Source organism: Jatropha curcas, chromosome 6, assembly GCF_041381405.1.
Source record: "Jatropha curcas cultivar XTBG-Jc1 chromosome 6, XTBG_Jcur_1.0, whole genome shotgun sequence".
NCBI classification, from domain to species: Eukaryota; Viridiplantae; Streptophyta; class Magnoliopsida; order Malpighiales; family Euphorbiaceae; genus Jatropha; species Jatropha curcas.
The window spans coordinates 23,106,507-23,131,410 of record NC_143156.1 but is presented as its reverse complement, the minus strand read 5'-3'; the positions used below and the strand labels follow the sequence as shown (position 1 = coordinate 23,131,410).

The 24,904-nt window shown below is 36.4% G+C and overlaps 1 non-coding gene across 1 annotated transcript; it reads right to left on the bottom strand.

Annotated features, from left to right (window-relative positions):
- Positions 1-601: 601 nt before the first annotated feature.
- LOC149495743 (small nucleolar RNA R71) lies at positions 602-708 on the bottom strand. Its single transcript, XR_016321533.1, has one exon. It is a non-coding gene; the product is annotated as a small nucleolar RNA R71 (small nucleolar RNA).
- Positions 709-24,904: the final 24,196 nt, after the last annotated feature.

Genomic DNA, 24,904 nt, shown 5'->3' with positions numbered 1-24,904 from the left:
TTTATTCATTTAGTTTTTATGTAGAATATCTTAGGTTTTTATGCAAAGAAGATCAGGAAGAGCAGAACCTCTGATCTTTGATCCAGAAGTTGAGAAAACCTGCAGAAGAAACAACGCAGCAAGGAGAGCACGAGAAAACAGATCCGAACAACAATCAAACATGGACGGAATCAATCTTCAACCTCAAGACATACCTCTTACTGTAAATCCTCAAATCAGACATCAACCGAATGTCCGCACATTGCGAGATTATACCACACCCTCTCTTAATGGAGCTACCTCTAGCATTACTAGACCAAGAGTGGAAGCTAATAACTTTGAAATCAAACCAGCCATTATTCACTGGCTTTCCACTTCTATTCAATATGGGGGGCTCCCTAGTGAAGATCCTAACGCTCACATCACAAATTTCCTGAAAATTTGTGACACTTTTAAACAAAATGGTGTTTCTGAAGATGCCATTAGATTAAGACTCTTTCCTTTTACTCTAAGGGACAAAGCACGATCATGGTTACAATCTTGCCCCGCTAGAAGTTTTACAACTTGGGAAGAGTTAGCCCAGAAATTTTTGGCTAAATTCTTTCCATCGTCTAAAACAACCAAATTGAGAAATGAGATCATGACGTTCGTTCATCATGATCAAGAAAGCTTGTATGAAGCTTGGGAAAGATTTAAAGATTTATTGAGAAAATGTCCCCACCATAGTTTGCCAAAATGGTTACAAGTCCAAACTTTCTATAATGCTTTGTCACCTAACATTAAGATTACTCTTGATGCAGCTGCAGGAGGATCTTTCGAAAGAAAGGAAATCGATGAGGCATACGATTTAATAGAAGAAATGGCAAGCAATGGCCATTATCAAAGCAGTTCTGAAAGGAGAAAAACTGCAGGGATCTATGAAATCGATGCTATCACAGCACTCAATGCAAAGGTAGACAACATGGTAAGAAAGCTAGACTTACTAACCACTAAATCTGTGAACTCCATCATGCAAACTTGTGACAGATGCAACGAACCACATGGAATTGGAGAATGCATGTTAGATTCTGCAAATCCACAGACTTTAGAGCAAGTAAACTATGTGATGAACCAAGGAAGGAGGAATTACCCATACTCGAACCCTTATGACAACAGTTTGAGAAATCATCCAAATCTTTCATATGGTAATTCTAATGACACTTTAAATGCACCACCAGGTTTCTTGCCTCCAGAAAAAAAAGTCTCATGATAATCACCTTACTGCCCTTTTGAAATCACACATGGATTTTATGAATGAAACGAGAGAACACAATAAAATCCAACAAGCTGCGATAAGAAATCTGGAGATCCAAATGGGACAGTTTGCAAACATGATGGCAGCTCGACCTCAAGCTACGTTACCTAGTAACACTTAGAAAAATCCTAAAGAACAGGTACAAGCCATCACCTTGAGAAGTGGCAGAGAATTGGAGGACAAGCCCAGAAAGGAGAAGGAGAAGGAAGAAGAGAGAAAGGCACCTATCATTGATCTAGTGGAAAAGGAAGAAGTGAAACCCTATGTTCCACCCGTTCCATTTTCACAAAGGTTGAAAAAGACGCAGGAAGACTAGAGCTTCATGAAATTTCTTAACGTCTTTAAGAAGCTTCAAATAAACATTCCTTTTGCTGAAGCTCTTGCTCAGATGCCCAGCTATGCAAAGTTCTTAAAAGAAATCTTGAGCAAGAAAAGAAAGATTGATGATCAGGGAATGGTGAAACTGACAGAGGAATGCAGTGCAATCATTCAAAATAAATTGCCTCCTAAACTTAAGGATCCAGGGAGTTTCTCTATTCCTTGCAATATTGGCAATTTAAGTTTTGAAAAAGCTTTAGCCGACTTAGGAGCTAGCATAAATCTTATGTCTTATGAAGTTTTTAAAATGTTAGGTATGGGGGAGCTTAAGCCAACGAGGATGTCTCTACAATTGGCCGATCGATCGATCAAATACCCCAAGGGAATTGTAGAGGACGTACTTGTCAAGGTTGGAAAATTTATTTTTCCTGTTGATTTTGTTATCCTTAACATTGATGAAGGAAGAGAAGGATCATTGATCCTTGGAAGACCTTTTCTTGCAACTACAAGAGCTCTAATAGATGTACATGATGGAAAACTAACTTTGAGAGTAGGTTAAGAAGAAGTTGTTTTTGATGTTTTAAAATTGTGTAAATTTCCTATGGACTGTGATGATTGTTTTAGAATAGATGTAATTGATAAATGTGTAAAGAACACTGTATGTAGCATAGATAATAATGATAATAATTCAGAAGAAAAAGAAAAAGAAAGCACACCACCAAAACAAGAGCTGAAGCAGCTTCCTCCTCATCTGAAGCATGCATTTTTAGGTGAGAACAACTCTTTTCCTATTATTATTTCCTCTCACCTAACATGTGATCAAGAAGAAAGGTTGTTGCAGGTGTTGCAGAAACATAAAAAAGCTTTAGGATGGTCAATTTCTGACTTGCAGGGGATAAGTCCAAGCATATGTATGCATAAAATCCTGATGGAAGACAACTACAAACCTTCTATTGAGCATCAACGAAGATTGAATCCCAACATGAATGAAGGAGTCAAAACCGAACTCATTAAACTCTTGGATGTCGGCATTATCTACCCAATTTCTAATAGTAGTTGGGTAAGTCCTGTCCAAGTAGTTCCAAAGAAGGGAGGTATGATAGTCGTGACAAATGAAAATAATGAATTAATTCCTACGAGAACTGTCACAGGTTGGCATGTATGCATCGATTATAGAAAATTGAACAAGGCAACACGTAAGGATCATTTTCCCTTACCCTTTATTAATCAAATGCTTGAGAGACTTGCAGGCTATCCATACTTGCAGGCTATCCATACTACTGCTTTCTAGATGGATACTCAGGGTATTTTCAGATACCTATTGCTCCGGAGGACCAAGAGAAAACTACTTTCACTTGTCCTTACGGTACCTTTGCATATAGGAGAATGCCCTTTGGTTTATGCAACGCACCTACAACTTTTCAAAGATGCATGATGTCCATTTTTTCTGACATGGTTGAAAAGTTCATAGAAATTTTTATGGATGATTTTTCTGTGTTTGGTCATTCATTTGAATCATGCCTCTATAACCTTTCATTAGTAATGTAGAGATGTGAAGATACTAACCTTGTTCTGAACTGGGAAAAATGTCATTTCATGGTTAGTGAAGGAATTGTTTTGGGCCACAAAATCTCACAAGAGGGGATTGAAGTGGACAAGGCCAAGGTGGAAGTAATTGAGAAGCTACTCCCTCCAAACTCAGTAAGGGGAGTGAGAAGCTTCCTTGGCCATGCTGGTTTTTATAGGAGATTAATCAAGGATTTCTCCAAAATAACTAAACCTCTTTGTAATTTGCTTGTTAAGGATGTTCCTTTTGATTTTAACAAAGAGTGTTTAAATGCCTTTAACAGATTAAAAAAGGAGTTGACATCGGCATCGATCATTTCTACACCAGATTGGAGTCATCCCTTTGAGCTTATGTGCGACGCAAGTGATCATGCCGTAGGAGCTGTTCTCGGGCAAAGAAAAGAAAAGAAATTGCACGTTATTTATTATGCTAGCCGCACACTAAATGACGCACAATTAAACTATGCCACTACGGAGAAAGAGCTCCTAGCTATTGTTTTTGCCTTTGATAAATTTAGAGCCTATTTAATTGGAGCCAAAACAATAGTCTACACTGATCACTCTGCCATTAAATATCTGTTAGAAAAGAAAGATGCCAAGCCAAGACTAATCCGTTGGGTTCTTCTCTTGCAGGAATTTGACTTAGAAATTCGTGACAAGAAAGGAATTGAGAATCTGGTAGCAGATCATTTATCCAGGCTTGAGTTGGGGGAAGAAGAACAAGAAGAAATGCAGATCAATGAAGATTTCCCCCATGAACATCTCTTTCTTTTAACTAAGGCTCAAGCTCCTTGGTATGCTGATATCGTTAATTATCTAGCTTGCAAAATCCTTCCTCCCAATTTATCATATCAACAAAAGAAGAAATTCTTTCACGATTTTAAATATTATTATTGGGAGGAACCATTTTTGTTCAAGTATTGCAGTGACCAGCTCTTTCGACGATGCATACTAGAAGAAGAGATGGAAAGTGTTCTTCGTTTCTGTCACTCCATGGAGTGTGGAGGACACTTCGGAGCAAACAAGACGGCAGCACGCATCTTGGAAAGTGGTTTGTATTGGCCTAATTTATTTAAGGATGCTTTTAACTTTGTTCGTCTTTGTGACAGATGCCAGAGGTTAGGCAACATCTCAAAGCGACATGAGATGCCCTTGAACAACATCCTTGAAGTGGAAATTTTTGATGTTTGGGGTTTAGATTTCATGGGACCTTTTCCCTCATCTTACTCCAACCAATACATCCTGGTAGCAGTGGATTATGTGTCAAAATGGGCTGAAGCTATTGCCCTTCCGAACAATGAAGCCAAAAGTGTGATAAACTTTATCAAGAAATACATTTTCACACGTCATGGCACCCCTAGAGCAATAATCACTAACGGGGGTAAGCATTTCTGCAACAAATACTTAGATTCCCTCCTTTCAAAATATGGTGTTACTCATCGTGTAGGAACCCCATATCATCCTCAAATAAGCGGTCAAGTAGAAATTACCAATAGAGAAATTAAAAAGATTCTGGAGACCACTGTTGGACAATCTAGAAAAGACTGGTCCAAGAAACTTGATGATGCTCTATGGGCCTATAGGACTGCATTCAAGACACCAATTGGTATGTCTCCATATCGTATGGTCTATGGTAAGGCTTGTCACCTTCCTGTTTAATTAGAACATAAAGCATTTTGTGCCATCCAATTTTTAAATTTCAACACTAAGGAAAGTGGTCTGAAACGGCTTCTTCAACTAAATATGATGGATGAAATGCGCCTCCATGCGTATGAAAATGCCAAAATATATAAAGACCGAACCAAACAATGGCATGATAAGCACATCATTTTGAGGAATCTAAAGGTAGGACAACAAGTGTTGCTCTATAACTCCAGACTCCGTCTTTTTCCTGGTAAGTTACGCTCTAGATGGTCTGGTCCATTTACAATCAAGGAAATCTTTCCACATGGGGCTGTTGAAATAATGGATGGTGACCGAAGCTTCAAAGTTAATGCTCAACGCCTGAAAGTTTATCAAAACAATAACTTTGATCCAGTCAAAAATACCATCCATCTGGTTTAAATCAAACCGGGTTAAGTACGTCGAGCCTAACGCCGTTAAACAAAAGCGCTTATGGGAGATAACCCATTTGTATTTCAATTTTATTATTTGTTTGTTTAATCTTTCAGGAATAACAAAAAGTTCTAAATGTAGCACGCCCTGGCCGTGCCAATTAGCATGGCCGTGCTTCAAAGAGAAACTTGGAAATTGGGAGCCAGAGGCTAGCACACTCCAGACCGTGCGCATTAGCACGCCCTAGCTGTGCCAATCTGCACACCCGTGCGAGGTAAGTGATATTTTTCCTGCAGGAAAACGTGTGCACGCCCTGGACCGTGCCATCCAGCACGCCCGTGCCCGTTGTCACTTGGACTTCCAGAGGCTTGCACGCCCTAACCCGTGCTGCTCTGCACGCCCGTGCCAGGTAAGTCATGTTTTCACCTGCAGGAAAGATGCGCACACGCTCCAGACCGTGCTAAGGCGCACGCCCGTGCTCGCTTTCACCTGGACTTCCAGAGAGCCGCACGCCCCAGCCCGTGTCCGCCGCACGCCCATGCCCGTTATCACCTAGAGGGACAAAGGCGCACGGGGCCCAGACCGTGCCCGATAATCTATTTAAAAAGCACGCCCTAATCCTGTTTCATCCTAAAGCGCACGCCCTAGCCGCCAGCCCCATTTTCTCTCATTTTCTCTCGTTTTCTCTCATAAAAAGGCATCAAAACTTCAATTTTTCTTCAATATTTATCATCATCATGCCTCCAAGGTACAAACGCAGCAGGCCTGCTTCATCTGTAGCAGCTGGACGCCGCTCAACCTCTCGATCCTCCACTGCATCTCCACCATCTGACAGTCCACCACTTCCTCCATTTGAGACGGGTTCTTCCGAGCAACTGGAAAGGTATCATAAACTCTCATCACGCCCTATTTAGCCTAATAAATTTATAGATGAGAATGTTTTGTCGCAAGTTGGGCTTAGGAATGCTGTGATAGAACCACTTAGGCGTGTGGGGTGGGAAAATTTTATAGAGATGAAAGACCCTGTGTATGCTCCTTTAACTTTGGAATTTTTAAGTTCATATTCCTCAACTATTAAATTTCCAACTGGATGTTTTCGGGATAATATTCAATTTAGATTACTTGGGAGAGATTTTAGACTTTCAATAGATGAAGTTAGTCACATTTTTTGTTTTCCCACCGAAAATGCGATTACACAACTCCCTACAGATTCTTTTGATTCAACTAGGTGGAATGAGTTCACGGGTGAAGGAAATTATAATCCTAGGGTCTCTAAGGCATCCAAATTAAAAAGTCCTGCTTTTAGGTATATACATAAATTTCTAGTTAATACCATTTTTGGTATAAGCGAGGGTGATGGAGTTTTGGGATGCAATGAACTTTATTTTTTATGGGCCATTAACCAAGGAGTTTTGCTGAATGTCGGTTATTGGTTGTGTCAAAAATGGGCTCGAGTGGCAAGGGCAGATAAGGGGGCCATCATAATAGGTAGTTTTGTCACACGCATTGCTACCTACTTAAGGGTGTGGAATCCGGCTAGGCCAATTTATGATAGTATTGGCGGAGGGAGAGGAATCAGGTTAGATATAGATATGATGACTCACATGAAAATAGTGGAAAAAGTCGGGGACTCTTACCGTTTGATGGGTGCCCAAGGTGATGAAGAGCCTCAGGATGCCGGTGGCGCTAACACAGAGGAGGATATTCCACCTCCTTTCCCTGGTTTTGGTGTTTCTAGTGCAGGTACTTCTGGAGCTGGACCTTCATTTCAGGGCACTTCCACCGTGTCCAATGATGAGGTGGTTGCCCGAATGTTATCCCGAATGGACGTATTCGACACTCGGCTTACTGGCATGGAATCGATGATTGCTGACCGATTCCAGTCGATCGAGATCATGCACGACAGCCTCGACTCCCGTCTATACACTCTGCAGGGTCAATACCAAGGGCTCTCCGCTCAACTTCAGACTGTGATTCAGTTGCTGCAGCCTCCTCCACCTCCACCACCAGAAGCTTGATGGATTTCACATTATTTTGGTTATTCCTTCTTATTTTTCTGTGTGTTGAACATTTACATACTTTGGATTTCAGTTAGTTTCAGTTTACATACTTGGGATTTCAGTTATTTTTCAGTTTCAATATTTTGGATTTTTTTCAGTATATTTCTAACTCTATAGCTTGGATGCACTTCACCGCCCAACTTCCTTATCTTGTCTCAAATCGATGATGGTATTTTTCTCCACTTCTTATTCTTTTATTGAAGTTTCCATAATTTCATAAGTTTGGGGAAATGCATATAGCTCATTGAGGACAATGTGCTGAATTAAGTTGGGGGAGGACATTTTATCTAAACTATAAAATTCTCAAGATTTTTGTTTTATTTTAGTAAACAAAATAAGGTTGGAATAATTGTGATCAAATTTAAAATTTATCTTCAATTCATTATCCTCTGATTAAATTAATTATTTTTCTAAAGTTAATTGCTTTTAACCAAAATTCAAATTTTTAACTTAACATACTTCTTCGATTTAACCATTTGTTTCTAAGATTATAAACATTAACTTTGTTTAAATTTTATGATAAATAGGTATGTTTTTCATAAAAACTTATTTAACCTTAGCGCTCCTAGAACAAATCAGTATTCTCTTCAAGACAAAAATTTGTGCTTACAATTAGAAAGAAATGATTTAGGCATTCTTTGATAAAAACCTCATATCTAACTTAGACCACCTAAGAAAGTATGACCATTGCAACCAATTTGAAGCCTATATCATATTTTTATTGTTCACCTCTATTTTAACCTAGCCACTAAACCAAATCAATTCTGCACCCTGAATGCAACAATGTGTAATTGAAGGATTTTGATTTTATTAAAACATAGCAACAAGTGGAGAAAATTCTATTAATACTAGCAAAAGAGAAAAAGAGGAATACCCCATAAGAAAAGAAATTAGTCAAAAATTCAAGATTGGGGAACTTTAGCAAGAAAGAAGTATTCAAGGATATTGTAAAGAAACCTTGCCCAAAATTACCTCTAAAGTTTGACCTAGTAAGGAGCTTAAATTAAATCTCCCTTTACAAATACAAATTGGTTTTAATATAAATACAAAATCCTAATAAGAAGCATTTGCTGCATTTTTCTTATTCACATTACTTTTCCTTCTTTAGCCAAAGTTTTAACCCTAAAACCCCATTACAACCTAAATAAAGACCTTTTGATCTTTCAAAATTGTAAGCATTTCAATTGTGGAGGAGGGATGACTTATATTGCCTATGGGAGTGTTACAATTATATTCTATTTAAGGTTAAAATGATTTTTGTAAATTCATATTCTAATTATCATAAAATTAAATAAAGATTGATGATAAAAATCTTGTTAACTTATGTTTAATAAAGAGAATATGTTCTATTGAAAGTTAAAATTTTGGCTAGAAAATAATTGACATAATAAACACATAATTTATTCTTATGTTAATAATTTGGATATTTATTAAACTTGTGAATAATTATTCCTAACCATTTTTCAAGTTAGCATTTTAGTTTTGTTGCTTGAGGACAAGCAATAGTTTAAGTTTGGGAAATTTTGATAGTGTTAATTTTGATAGTGTTTTTATTGTAATGTTTACTAAGATTTCTAGTATTTTTAATTCATCTAAATTAGTTTTTATGTAATATTGTTATATTTTTACTTGAAAGCTTCCTTGAAACACAACTCACTTGATTTAAATTTGTAGGGTTTTGCAAGAAAAGGACAAAAATGAGGCACAATATAAATTAGCACGCTCAAGCCCGTGCTAATCAGCACGCCCGTACTAAATACAAGGCAAAACAAGCAGACGAAAGACGCGCGCACACCCCAGACCATGTTGAGCCGCACGCCCGTGCCACATTTGCCTTGGACTTCCAGAGGCGCGCACGCCTCAACCCGTGCTAATGCGCACGCCCGTGCCCGCATTGAAGATGCAATCCTGACCCGTGCCGCGGAAGCACGCCCGTGCTACAACTGCGCCAGACTTCCAGAGCCTAGCACACCCCAGGCCGTGCTATGGTGCACGGCCGTGCCAAAAGATCCTTCTCAAGCGTGCTAGACAGCACGGCCCGTGTTGAAACCTCTAGACTTCTAGAGCCTGGCACACCCCAGACCATGCCAGGCAGCACGCCCGTGCCAAGCAAAGGATCCTGAATTGAGTCAAAAGTTGCCAACTAATTCCTACCATTTTCACAGCTCACTTTGGATACTTTCTTCACATGCCAGTCAAGCTTCAAACATATGCACATGGAAAGCCATAATTGAGAAAAATTTATGGCTTGATTTGGAGCTTTTCCACCTAACTGTTTTCGCACCGCCCCCGAGCGATCCGAAAAACTGTCGCTTTTTCATTTTTGATGGAAAGTGATCTTATTTTGAACAGTGGTGACAAAACATTTTATTGGATACGATGCCGATAAATCGGTCTTATAAAACATTTTTGAGTCGCCACCCATTATTTCGGCAATGGGACCGTTTCCAATTTTATTTTATAAAAATGACTCCATTTTAAACCCAATTTTATTAAAGGCCAAATCATTTCGAAAACTGGTCAGGCGCACCAAGGCGATTCTAGGTAAGGGAATTGGGTACGCCGGCCCGTTGGAAGCTGACGCCGGGAAAAATCGGCCTCTTTTAACCTTACGATTTCTAATTTATTTTAGTTAGAAAAGCAAAATTATTTATTTACTTAAACCCAACCTGAATGAATCGAACCGAGTTCTTATATGAAAAATTAATTAATCGTCCCAATCAAATTCAATTATTGCATCCATAATCATTCAAATCATTCAAATCATCCAAACCATCCAAACCATCCAAACCAAAGCGGTTAAATAAAAATAAATAAAAGACATGCTCTTACCTTATGGTTCAAGGCGGGCTACAAACCAACCTAAAAATACATTCTAGCCGAATAAAAATTCGAACCCCAAAAATCGAAAACCCAAAAATCATGCATAATTATATTTTAATATTCTAAACTTAATTAAATTGCAATCTGTTCATAATTGGCCATTTTCGGATTTATCGGAAAAATTAAATTTTATTTTTGCACAAAAATTATTATTTTTTCGAAAGAATGAAAAATTGTTTCTGGAACTCTAGAATAGTTGGGTCACGCAGCTGATATCTGCGTGACGCAGCTATTCTGGGTAAAGGAACGAAATTTTGGACATGAACAGTTTCGTCACGCAACTGCCAGCTCCGTTACGGATCTACTGGCTGCGTGACGCAACTGTTCTGGTCCGAACTCTATTTTTAAATTATTTGTTTAAAGCGTTTTTTATTTAAATATATTTTAGGACAACCTCGAATGACCAAAAACGAATAGAATACAATGCAATTAAGACTAAACTACTAAAACAATGATAAAATAAATAATCAATGAATAAAAACACAAAAAGTGTAAAGGAATTACCTAATCCTTAGATTGAGGATTGTAAACGGCTTAACGAACGATGGTTAAAGCGATCCAGCAGCTTCGTCACCAAGGATTTAATTATTCACTCTTTTCTCTCTTGATTTTCTCTCTTTTTTTGGTTTAATTCACCTAAAATTGATCTCTAATGGTAATTCTCCTTCAAACGAACTCAAAAGAGCTTCTGGAGGAGAATGTGGTCGCAAGGTGTGTTTTAGGGTTTTTAGAATCGTTTGCCAAAGTTGTTCAAAATCCTTTCAAACGTGAATTAAAAGATCTATTTATAGAAGTAGGGCACAGAGCATAGTTGCGTCACGTAGCCATTAGCTGCGTGACGGAACTAGTCAGACGCGTGATGCAGCTCACTTGTCGTACCACAACTACGTGTCGTTTAGCATAAAAAACGGCATGTCGTCATTCTTGACGACGACATGCAAATCTGAGTTTCAATAGAGCTGCATGACGCAACTATAGTGCCGTCACGCACCTTCACAGCTGCGTGATGCAACTCTGACCCAGTCAGACACTTAAAATTGGTTTAATTTAAATCCTTGGATTAAAGACTTCTAGATAGCACTAACCTTTCGTTCCACATCCCCGTATCATCATTAGATCAGGCGGGGGCACAAAAACACTCGTCAACACTAACAAAATAGGACTTTATTCATTAAAGCATGTGGATTGCTCCCTCAAAGAAGTCTATATAAAGAAAAGAAGAAGCCATTCCAACACATCACACACATTACACTACACTCCACTCCATATTCTTCTTCTTTCTCTCATTTTATAGCTTTGTATATAGTTTTATCCTTCTTTAGAAGTTAAGTATTCAAGAGTTGTGCAAAAGGTTCAAGGAAGCCATCCAAGCAAGTTATTACTAGTTCTTATTTCTAAACTCATAATCTTGTTTATTTCTTTCATTATTCTTATTGATTATGAAATACTTATCAAGCATTATTGAGTTTTATTTAAGTGTCATGTCTAACTAAATTCTTATACTAGGGGTTTCATGTAGCTTAATGTCTTTTCCAATTTACGCAATTAGATTTATTTTTCCTTATTCAAGTTATGATTTATTGATGAACTCAATGCTTCCAGGCAGAGTTTTCCCCTGGATTGATTTATTTCAATTATCACTATCGGAAGAAGGATCTTTGATATGAAAAGATTAATAAAACACATGAGAATAATAACTTGATGCGGAAGCTATATGGTTTGACTCATGGGGGGTTTTTATGATTTATCAACCCTAAATTATGAATTCATAAACAACTATATAACTTAATGATTTGATTCATATTTGATTGCGCTATTGGAAGATAGGTAATTAAATGGAATTAAAATAGTTAGCAATACATCGGAAGAGCTTATTAGCGATTCAATAGTTGTTTCCCCTACTTGAATAATCAAATTGATCAATGAACTAATGAAATAAATTGGATAGGATTAAGTGAAATCAAAACCTCTAGTAGTTTCAATTCCTTGATTACTTTTAATCAAATTTTGTTTACTTGACTCTTGCTTATTTTACATTTATAAAACAATTTTCCCAATTATCGTTTAAATAATAACGAGATAACATAATTGTGGTACTTGGAATACAATCCTCGTGGGAACGATATCTTACTCATCATATATTACTTGTAGCGATTCGTACACTTGCGAAATAAGCTGTCATCTGGTATAAGATTATTCATAGCAGAAGCAAATGTTGCAGATGTAAACACCATACTTTTGTTGTGGGTCCCCCGACATATGGGACCCACCAGCTTTGAAAAAAAAAAGAAAAGAAAAACGTGTTATTTGAAAAAGAAGAAAAGTTGGCAATTTTCTTTGACAAAGTATAAAGACGTGAATGAGTTATACACGACTCATTCACTGAACTGCTTATAAAAGAGGAAGACGAAGTTCATTTAAACACACACAACACAAACAAAAAACCAATAAGTGTTACGTGTAGAAGATTTTAGGAAAGGGTTCCTAAAATTGGGAAAGAGAGAAAATAGCAAGGATTATAATTTTTAGGGTGTTTTTGGGAAATACTTAGAGTACCACTATTTTTGTAAATCTCTTTTGTACCTACTATTTTTAGTGGAAGAATTATTCGAAGTTTTTGTCCCGTGGACGTAACCTACAACACTTAAAGGGTGAACCACGTAAATCTCGGTGTCCTTATTTTTATCTGGCATTTACGGTAATTATTTAATTTTTACCGTGGTTATTATTTTTGGTGAATTCGATCGTTAATATCCAATACGTAATTGTTGGAGCATTTTTCGAGAGCCCCACTCGGGATCAGTTATAATCCCAACAATTGGTATTAGAGCTTGGTTGGTAAATTCTGTCAATTTTCTATAAAGCTACTATTCATATGAATAGTGAATTTCGTGAATAGTAAAATTTCGTCAGATTCAGAATTCGACATGGCTAACCACGGGGCAATGATCAAATTGACGGATTCGAATTATTCAATGTGGAAATCCATAATAGAGGACTACTTCAATTGCAAAGATCTATACGATCCAATTGAAGGTGACAGTGCAAAGCCAGAAGAAATGAAAGAAAGGCAGTGGGTCAAATTAAAAAAGAAGACATTGGGTGCAATACGCTAATGGATAGATGCTAGCCTATACAACCACATGAGCAATGAAAAAGATCCCCAAGTTCTCTGGAAGAAATTAAAGAATATGTACGAGGCTACGAATGCTCAAGGAAAAGTCTTCATGATTCGTAAAGTCATGAACTTGAAGCTGTCAAAGGGACGATCAATTACACAAAACCTGAATGATTTTGAAGGACTCGTAACTGAGTTAGCAGTTAGCGGTATGTCCTTAGATGATGAGATGCAAGCATGCCTACTATTGGGATCTCTAACGGATAGTTGAGATACTCTTGTGGTATCATTAAGTAACTCAGCTCCAAATGGTGTGGTAACAATGTCTGTGGTAAAGAATAGACTACTCAATGAAGAGCTAAGAAGAAGAGACGTTGCCAGTACCAGTTCACAAGCCCTTGTCACAGAGAATAGGGGCCGGAGCAAGAGTAGAGGTCCAAGGCATGAAAAGTCAGGTGGTAGATCCAAGTCCAGAGAAATGAGAAAGTGTTACCATTGCGGCAAGGAGGGTGATCTCAAAAGAAATTGTCGGTTACTCAAACAGGATAATGCAAACCGAAGATAGGAGAATGACAGAAATACATCTACTATAGTCTCAGCAGAAGATGGTGAGGTGACTTTAGTCACTCATAATGCAGATTGCTGTCATATTGGAGATGCAGATACCGAGTGGATAGTAGACTCCGGTGCTTCATACCACTGTGTTCCGAAAAGGGAATACTTTTCCACTTATAAAGCAGGAGATTTTGGCACTACTAGAATGGAAAATAATAGTGTCTCGTAAATGGTGGGAATCAGTGATGTCTGCATAAAGACAAGTGTCGGATGCACATTAATACTTAAAAATGTGAGACATATTCCCGATCTTCGGTTGAACCTGTTGTTTGTCAATGTACTGGACAAGGAAGGCTATCACCATCATACAGGTGACGGTAATTGGAAACTCACCAAAGCGTCTTTGGTGGTGGCGAGAGGAAAATTATGTTGCTCGCTGTATAGGACGCACGCAACAATATGTGCGGCACAACTGAATACAGTTGCAGATGATGCTTCACCAAATTTGTGGCATTGGCGGCTGGCGCACATTAGTGAGAAAGGGTTGAATATGTTGGCTAAGAATTCCCTCATCCCATTAGCCAAAGGTAAAATAAACCCTTGTGATCATTGTTTATTTGGGAAGCAACATCGTGTCTCATTTCAGAAAAGCTCTAGACGAAGAGACAACAAGTTGGAGTTGGTACACTCTGACATATGTGGGCCCATGGAAGTAGAATCACTTGGAGGAAGTAAATATTTTCTAACCTTCATTGATGATTTCTCACGAAAAACATGGATATATTTGTTGCGCACAAAAGACCAAGTATTCAAGCACTTTCAGCAATTCCATGCGATGGTGGAAACAGAGATGGAGTGGCATTGAATTGTTTGCGCACAGATAATGGTGGCGAATATATCTCAAGGAGTTAAGAGATTATTGTAGTCAGCATGGTATCAAGCATGAAAAGACAGTACCTGGTATGCCTCAACTCAACGGCTTTGCTGAATGGATGAATTGCACCATTGTTGAGAGAGTCGGATCCATGCTCAAAATGGCCAACTTACCTAAGCCATTTTAGGGAGAAGATGTCAATACTGCTGTCTACCTAATCAACCGACTACCTTCAGCACCTTTGGATTTTGATATCCCGGAGAAGGTCTGGACAGGTAGAAATATTTCATACTCTCACCTGAGGGTATTTAGCTGCAAGGCATTTATCCATGTTCCGAAGGAGTAGAGATCAAAGCTTGATGACAAGTCAGTTCCTTTCACTTTTGTTGGTTATGGAGACGAAGAGTTTGGCTATAGGTTATGGGACCCAGTGAAAAAGAAAGTTGTCCGGAGCCGAGAGGTAGTATTCCACGAGAATGAGATCGTGGCAGATATAACTTGTGAAAAATCCACAAGTGATGATGTTATTGATATTACACCAGGAAGCATTCCTACAGATGATGTCACGAGAGGAGGAGTGCCAGAATTAGAACGGGAAGAAGAAGAGCCAGTCGTGGGGAATCAAGAGACGATTGTAGATGATAACAGTGATGCAGAGGGTGTTGAGCAGGGGGAGCCAGAGAACCCCATTCCACCAGAAAGAGTTGAACCTCAGTTAAGATGGTCAACCAGAGAATGCTTACCATCTACAAGGTACCCTAGTTCTGATTACATTTTGATTACTAATGAGGGAGAGCCAAAGAGCTTCCAAAATGTGCAATCTTGCAAAGATAAAGATTGCTGGACAAAGGCCATGCAAAAGGATATGAATTCTTTGAAAAAGAATGACACGTATGAGCTGGTGAAACTTCCAAAAGGGAAGAGAACACTCAAGAACAAATGGGTGTACAAAATGAAGAAAGATGATGGCAACCTAGTGAGATACAAAGCTCGATTGGTCGTCAAAGGCTTTACTCAAAAGAAAGGTATTGACTTTGATGAGATTTTTTCACCAGTTGTGAAAATGAGTTCTATTCGAGTTGTGCTAGGTCTTGTAGCCAATTTGAATCTTGAGTTGGAGCAGCTTGATGTAAAGATCGCATTCTTGCATGGAGATCTAGAAGAAGAAATCTATATGGAACAACCAGAAGGTTTAAAGGTCAAGGGAAAAGAGGACATGGTTTGTCGCTTGAAGAAGAGCTTGTACGGGTTGAAACAAGCGCCGCGACAATCAAGGATCCAAAAGGACAGATGCAGATCCTTGTGTATATGTCCAAAAATTCCCTAATGGTAAATTTATCATCCTTCTCTTATATGTTGATGATATGCTAATTGTTGGACCAGATGCACACATGATTAGCAGGTTAAAGAGTGATTTGTCAAAAGCATTTGACATGAAGGATTTTGGATTAACAAGGCGAATTCTCAGAATGGAGATTATCTGAGACAAAAAGTCCTACAGGTTATGGTTATCGAAGGAAAAATATATTGAACGAGTTCTAGAGAGGTTTAATATGAAGAATGATAAACTAGTTAGCACTCCGCTTGCTGCTCACTTCAAGTTGAGTAAGAAATCCTACCCATCAACAGAGGAAGAAAAAAGGAGATATGCCAAATACTCCATATTCTTCAGCGGTCGGAAGTTTGATGTACACAATGGTGTGTACAAAACCAGATATCGCTCATGCAATTGGCCTTGTGAACCGATTTCTATCAAATCCCCAGAAGACACATTGGGAAGCAGTGAAGTGGATTTTCAGATACCTGAGAGAAACTTCAAAGTTATGTTTAACTTTTGGAGGTGAAAAGACTACACTTGTTGGCTACACAGATGCAGATATAGCCGGTGATCTTGATGAAAGAAAATCTACATCAGGATACTTATTTACATTCTCAGGAGGAGCTATTTCATGGCAATTAAGATTACAAAAATGTGTTTCATTATCAATGACCGAAGCAGAGTATGTTGCAGCTACGGAAGCAGGAAAGGAAATGCTTTGGTTAAAGCGATTCTTTCAAGAATTGGGTGTGCAGCAGGAAGAATATATAGTTTACTGTGATAGTCAAAGTGCGTTAGACTTGAGCAAAAATACTATGTATCATGCACGAACAAAGCACATTGATGTAAGATATCATTGGCTTAGAGTTGCCGTTGAAGAGAAGCAGTTCCAGTTGCAAAAAATTCACACAGACAGAAATGCTGCGGATATATTGACAAAGGTCGTTCTGAAGGAGAAGTTCAAACTATGTGTTAAAGCGGCAGGAATGGAGAGTCCCACCATGTAGTCGGGAGGGGGAGAATTGTTATGGGTCCCTCCGACATGTGGGATCCACCCGCTTTGGAAAAAAAAAAGTGTTATTTGAAAAAGAAGAAAAGTTGGCAATTTTCTTTGACAAAGTATAAAGACGTGAATGAGTTATACACGACTCATTCACTGAACTGCCTATAAAAAGAGGTAGACGAAGTTTATTTTAACACACACAACACAAACAAAAAACCAATAAGTGTTACGTGTAGAAGATTTTAGGAAAGGGTTCCTAAAATTGAAAAAGAGAGAAAATAGTTAGGATTATAATTTTTTTGGGTGTTTTTGGGAAATACTTAGAGTACCACTATTTTTGTAAATCTCTTTTGTACCTACTATTTTTAGTGGAAAAATTATTCGGAGTTTTTGTCCCGTGGATGTAATCCATAACAGTTGAAGGGTGAACCACGTAAATCTCAGTATCTTTATTTTTATCTGGCATTTATGGTAATTATTTAATTTTTACCGTGGTTATTATTTCTGGTGAATTTGGTCGTTAATATCCAATACGTAATTATTGGAGCATTTTTTTCGGGCCCCACTCGGGATCAGTTATAATCCCAACAACTTTAAGCTTACAAATTTTGAGTCAATGATCCTCTGCAAATTAAAATGTTAATGTCATAATTATATATAACTCATAAACAATTAAGTATATATACACTTACCCAAAGAACCCACAAAGAAATGCTTGAAAGAGTATAGTTTTAGTAAGTTTAGGCCTTCTCTTCCTGTAAAACAAAATCGAGAAATTACTAATTAGAACATGGAATAGATTCTTATTTTCATATTGCACAATTGAAATTAAAAAAAAAAAAAAAAACCATAAGGAGACAGACCTCTCAAATATCAGAGCAAGAGGAATCAAGAAAGCAGAAGCAAAAATGAATCTGTAAGCAATAAGAACCCTCAAGTTCATACCATCATAGGATGCCAATTTGTAGAAGACATTAATACAAGAAAAGGAGAACTAAACCACCCCCATTAGCAAAAATGGCTTCAACTCATGCAATAAGTTACGCAATTTCATCAGCATTTTTCACCAGTATCAGTTCTCTTGGAATACTGAAAAATATATTTATCTGATAGAGGGGAAAATTAATAAAACGAACAAAGATCAAGTCATCAAGAATTATATAACTTTTAATTTTGATTTGTTTTGTTCTAAATGTAAATATGACGAAGCATGTTCAAGCGATTTATAAACTAAGAAAAGTATAATGGTGTCCACTACCAAGAGTAACATCCAAACTATATTGTTTTCTTTTTATTTCTTTTTTTTTTTTTTTTTACCAAGGAATAATTCTCTATCCATAAGTCTTTAATTAGCTTGCACACATTTCTTAAAAGATAAAAAAAAAAAGATGGATTTGATATATTTGAATGTTCTTTTGATGGTGCTGATATTTGGGTTCTTCATCATATTTGTAATCAATACATAATTTGGCATAATTAAATTAATATTATTAAATTAATTATAATAAATGTTTTTAAAAATGAACTTAATTTTTCAGTTAAATATATAGGTTAAATACCAACAAGGGTTATACTGAATTTAAATGACTTAGGTCCCTTGAAAAAAGGATGAGGTGTTTGGATACTTGTAAATGAAGAAAATCTGGTCAGAGTGTTCCAATGGCATATGGGAGATGATATTTTGTGATAGTGAAGACCCAATTGATACTTGTGCTGCTGTAGTACTTGGAGAAGAAATCAGTTGCATTGTAAGTCAAATAAATATTTTTTGATTCCTTTCTTTCCCACCTCTCTCCTTCGTCTTCTGTTTTGGCAAATATAAACTTGCTTTATAATTATACAAATCATATCATATCAGCTCAAATTTTATTTCGCCCTGTCCATTATTTCAATGAAACTTTGATGCATTTGTTTGTATATATCTCTACTATATGTATTTTTATATGTAGTGTCTGAAATTTTCTTGTTTGTTTTGTTTGGTTACTCAGAAATTCCAGAATATAGAAATGATAAAGGTGGAAATTCGGATTTTTTTTTTTTTTTGTTAATTATTTGTTTTTCATTTTCCTGTAATTGCTTGACTGTGACCCTTTGGAGATATTCTATTACCTTTCTCGTATGTATTGGGTGATGGTGGTGGTGACAGGTATAACTGAGCTTTGGCAAGAGGAAGATGAGTTAGGAACAAATGAGCTTTGAATATGTGAGGTGAAGGAGAAGATGTAGCGTCGTTTTTAGTTTATCAAACTATCAAATTGGTTACGTTCAGCTGTGGGAGCCACATAAGCTACTCTCTCAGGGATATTTTGGATCCAAATTTAATTTTTCTCTTTAGCCGATATACGTTCAGATGGATAAAAGAGGCAAAAAGTGTAACAGACGCAAAATATAAGAGTATGACAGTTTATTATTAAAAATAAAAAGGTTAAATAGTTTTTTTTTTCCACAGAATATGTAGCTGTACAATTATAATTTCCCTTAATTTATATTTGCATATTTTTATCATTAGTTGTTCTTGAACATATAATATTAGTGTAGATGATAAATAACTTGAAAACTAATAATTCTATAGTGATGTTTATTAATAAATAGTTTAGAAGATAATTTTAAGTTTAAAGATTATATATTTTTTTCATTCTATAAATTTTTTAATAATTTTATATTTTTAATATTATTAATAAAAGCTAAAGAATATTATTCCATTCAATGTACAATCCAGCGTTAAGAATATAATTTCTTCATTTTTGGAATTTTAATTATCGAAAGAGAATAGAATCTAATATTTTGTATATGTGTTGATACATATGAAATGCACCTTAAGGTTACAAACTATTCAAAAAATTATTATTTGTCATTAGCAATATATATATATATATATATTAATCTAAAAATATTTTCAATATGCATAAAAACATTTTTACTCCCTATAAGTGAGATGTGTCAATTTTAAATCTTTTCTATCATAAAAGTTATCACTAATTCAGTAGATTTGATTCAAAAGGGAGGGCTGTCCATGAAAAAATGGTACATTCACGGTCTGAGTTAGAATTAAAATATTATACTAAGCCTAAGTGGTTCATTTATTTTAAAAAGCAACATATTCAGTTTGTGTATTTAAATTGGTTAAGGGAAGTTTTAATACTGCTTTAACTTTAATCAATTGCGCATATGATATTGACAGAATCAATTCTTATAATTTGTATAGAATGACAAGAGTTTGTGTTAGTGTTGTGCTCAAGAATCAATTCGTTTTGATTTTTGAACATAATAACACTTTAGCATTTGATATTAATACTATATTTGGCATTCTTTATCTATTAGTTTAATTATTAATTATATCTACATTTATAAATCCTTATAATAATTATTATATAAATTAAACTATGATGTTGATCAGAATGATGAAAATCTTATTACATATAACATTATTCTAGATTATTTTAATCATAGGATCATCAGGATAGTGCATTGACAATCCAGATAGAATAGTATATATGTTAGTGGCACTTGGACAATACAAGGATGTCAAAGAACAAGTTAATTGAATTGATTCACTGTGAAAAAATCCATTTGGAACTTTACTTGTGCGTCTAGGAAATTCCTCATGCGAAAATTTTGTAAGCGATACTTGGACTGAGAGGTGGCCACGATTTCGAAACTGCCGGTTCCATTTCCAAAAATGTAAAATCAGAATCGAATAGAAAATTGATGGTTCTGGTTATGGTTTGGAACAGACAAGTTACGATTGTGATTTCGGTTACGGTTCCCTAACTGTTCAAAAATTGATAGTATCGAACGGTTCTCCAACTAGTTTTTTAGTCGGTTTGCATAATTTTAAAATCAAAATAATTGAGAAACATTTTTTGTTCAAAATTTAAATATTTATGAAATATTTTTAAAATAACTTTAAGAGAATTTTTTTTTAAAAAAAAAAGGCTTAAACTTTATTAGAGATTGGAGAAATTATTTGACAATAATTTGGTCAATAGTTATAAATTGGAGAGCTTAGAGAGATTCGAGAGTAGAGAGAAATAATTTAGTGTGAAGAGAGTGAAAATAATGGGATATTTATAATAAATCCAAAAAATTTAACTTCCACACCTTTAAAACTAGTTGTTATATAGCCGTTTATAGTTATTAGAAGAGTTAATTTTGGGATTTAATAAAAATTTTTGAAAAAATAAAAAAAAAATTGTGTTGGAATTGGTAGTTCTAACAGGTTGTTAAAACCTCCAATTCAGCCGGCACTTGAAACCGTTGGCTCGCAGTTCTAAAAATCTTATAACCAAAACTGAACTGTAACTTTCCGTTTTCGATTCTAGCCAGTTTTGGTTCCGCACAGTTCCAGATCCAGTTCGAACTGGATCCAAACCGGTGGTTCCAATTTCAAAAATTGGATTTTTGGCCAAAAACCAAGGAGTTGAACTTGATAATATAGTCTTGTACCTAATATGTAATTAATTATGTTCTAAAGTTCTTTATTGTTTTAACCACATATCATATATGAGAAGAATTTATCTATTTTCAGTATATGAATTCATCTATACGCCAAACTAATTAAAAATAAATATTTAATTATAATGAAAATATTTATGACTATTCACTAAAAATGATAAAATTAATAGTAATATATTTTAAAAAACCTTTTATGGATCGATTGGTGTATACAACAAAGAGAGGGTACCACGGTGGTCCGCCCCCAATCAATTTTTTTTTTTTTTAATTCTCTTAAAAAAAAATTAAAATTTTCAATTTTATTTTGCTTCCCTTATATTTCCAAAAAAAAAAAAAAAAAATAGTAATAATAATTTATTGCCATCTACAAATGTGACATTTGACACATCTACAACCATAAGTGACACTCGGTTCGAATAATGAGGATCCTTCTCTTGTCAAAAAATTTTAAAAAGATAATTTATATTTTTTTTAAAAAAAAGAAGGGAAGCAAAGGCCACCGCCTAATAATTACAGTAAATTGGGTAAGAAACCCCCACAGCATCACGAAGAAGCCACTCTCTAGTTCCAATGGAGGTCTTGAGAGAACATAACATCAAGTGGGTAACCTTCGGCTAATCTGGAAGTCTATTCGCACTAGCATAGTGGGTAACCTTTGGCTATTCTGCAAGTCTATTCGCACTAGCATTATGCTTCACGGTACACATGAGAAGTTGACAATTCCAATCCCTGTTGAGTCGCTGCTAATGGAAAGAACCGCGGTGCTCTCAAACCTCCATGAATTTTCGAATTCCTTTTAACCATCTTATCACAGTCCGCACTGAGCCTTCTTATTTTCCAGCGACCAAGCAAGCTTAAGACCTTCAAATAAAGTCCCCATATGAGAGATGAAACTCCCACCCATGAACCCAAACTCTCTCTCTCATTAATCCTCCTTCAAAAGCTTCTTTGTTCTTAATCGAACCATCTGTATTTAGCTTGAATTGATCTCCCATTATAGGAGGTATCCAAGAAATCCATTTTTGGGCTTTGGATGTTATAGTACAATGACCTCCCGTAAGCAAAGACTGAGCCTTTATGACTTCAGCTGCATAATTAATAATGTTATGAGCTAAACCAGAGGCTATAGCTTTTCTTCAGTTCCAAATACGTCAGCAATTAATTACAAAAATGATAGACCATTGTGTGCTAGAATTCTGAACAGCTTTAAAGGAAATATTCTGAAAAACCCACTCCTTAATAGACACATTAGTATCTTTAAAAGCCTGCCAATTACCTGGGAAATTATTGATGCAATGCCAAGTTTTATTCACAAAGTTACAATCTCTCAAAGCATGAAGAAGAGATTCCCCAATCCAAAACATAACTCACGAAGATCTAAAACAAACTTCAATTTAGTACCAAAATGGAGTGGCTTCTGAAGCTCTCGCAGTTTGGAAAGGGGCAATATAATAAATGTCTGATATAAGGTTTCAAATTTAATTAAATGTCATAAATGAATATTTATTAAGATAATAACAAATTTGATCAAAATAAATCTAATAATACCAAAATTAACCTTATAAGAGAAATAACAAGTGTTACAATAAAAGTAACAGTCAGCCCTAACATAAAACTAATTGCCTCTACTTTCAGTCTCCTAACAGTGCAATCTTCCACATCCACTAAGCACGGGGAAAACAAAGTCCAAACAGAATCAACCCCAAAACAAACTGACTTTTCTTCAACCCACGACAACCTCAAAAAAATCAGGCAAATTAAGAAAAAAAATGGAAAAACTAGATATATATACGAAATAATTTTAATTTCATTTCCATAATTAAAGAAATAAACAACCGAAAAACTAGATTTTCTGATTTACTAGTAAATACGGCCTATATACATATATAGGTTTTTCTAGTTCAAATGATAGTACAGGGTATGCATATATGCTTTGTATATATATACACACACCACTATAAAAAAAAAAAATGCTAAATTGTGACTGCATATTGCGACCGGCACTAACGTGCGATGCATTAGCTACCCCGTGCGACGAACGTTGAAGTGACAGAAGTTAAATATTCACAAACTGATTTGCGACCAATTTTCGACAGAATTAGCGATGGAATTACGAACCTATTGATAATCTATCGCTGATTCTAGCACTAATAATTCCCGTGAGTTTGGTTTTTACTTTTCGACCAAACGGTGATGTATTAACGACTGACTTCGCGACAGATTTGCAACCAATTCACGATCCGTTGCCAAAGTGCGCACTACATAGAGTGCGATGGAAAACCCACCATTGCTCTGAAAGATAATAGCATTCCTCCACCTCCACAAAGTCCAACAGGTAATAGCAAAAACATCATTCCAATGAATATCATTAACGAGCACCTCAACATTAGAAACATTATATAAAAACCAATCCTTAAAGCCAGTTGCTGCAAAAAACACAGGAACATAACCCACCGGCACCAAATCTTTCCAAACACCATCTGACATACTACAGTCCCTCAGGAGATGCAAAAGAGTTTCCTCCTCCTGCCAACAACAGGGGAAGCAAGAATCTACAACTAGATGACAACAACATCGCTCTGTATTAGTCAATAATTTCTGGTGCAACACTAGCCATAGAAAAGTCTTGATGCGCTTTAGACCCTTCTAGCACCAAACAAACCTCCATTTCCTCTCCTTACTCACAATTGTGTGATTAGAAATTGCATAGTAGGTTGATTTAATAATGAAGGCTCCAGAAGCCGAGAAACCCCAGAAAAGAGAATCCATCCCGCCATCAGCACAAGGAGGCAACACAGCTGCTATTCTACACAGAAGACTAGTAGGGAGGAAAAGGGCAAACATCGACCAATCCCAAATACCAGCAGGCGTCACAAACTCAAACACCTTCCTCCTTAGATCAAACTCACTCATAGGTAAGGAAGAAAGCAAAAATAGAGGACCAGTCCCTAAAACCCAGATCAAACCAAAAACGAGTTGTCCGTCCATCCCCCAAGGACCAGTTGACACCACTAGCTATGTAAGGCCACACAATATGCACAGTCTTCCATAGCCAAGGTTCCGATGAACCACGAAATGCAGTAGGAATAAAATAATCTCCAATGCAATACTTGGCCCTTAAAATATGAGCCCACAGGGTCTCCGATTTAGCAACAACACCCCAAGCAATTTTAACTAAAAATGCATCATTAAAAGATTTCATATCTTTGAACCCCATTCCACTTATACCCTTAGGATGGCACATATCAGACCAACACACTAAAGGAATGCCTCTTCTCTCATTAGAAGACCGCCAGATAAAGTTACGATAAATACTCTCGATGTGTGAACAAACCTGCAGAGGCAGCTTAAAAGTCTGGATCACATAGCTTGGGATTGCAAATAAAATAGCTTTCGCCAATGTAATGCGACCAGCAAGATATAATT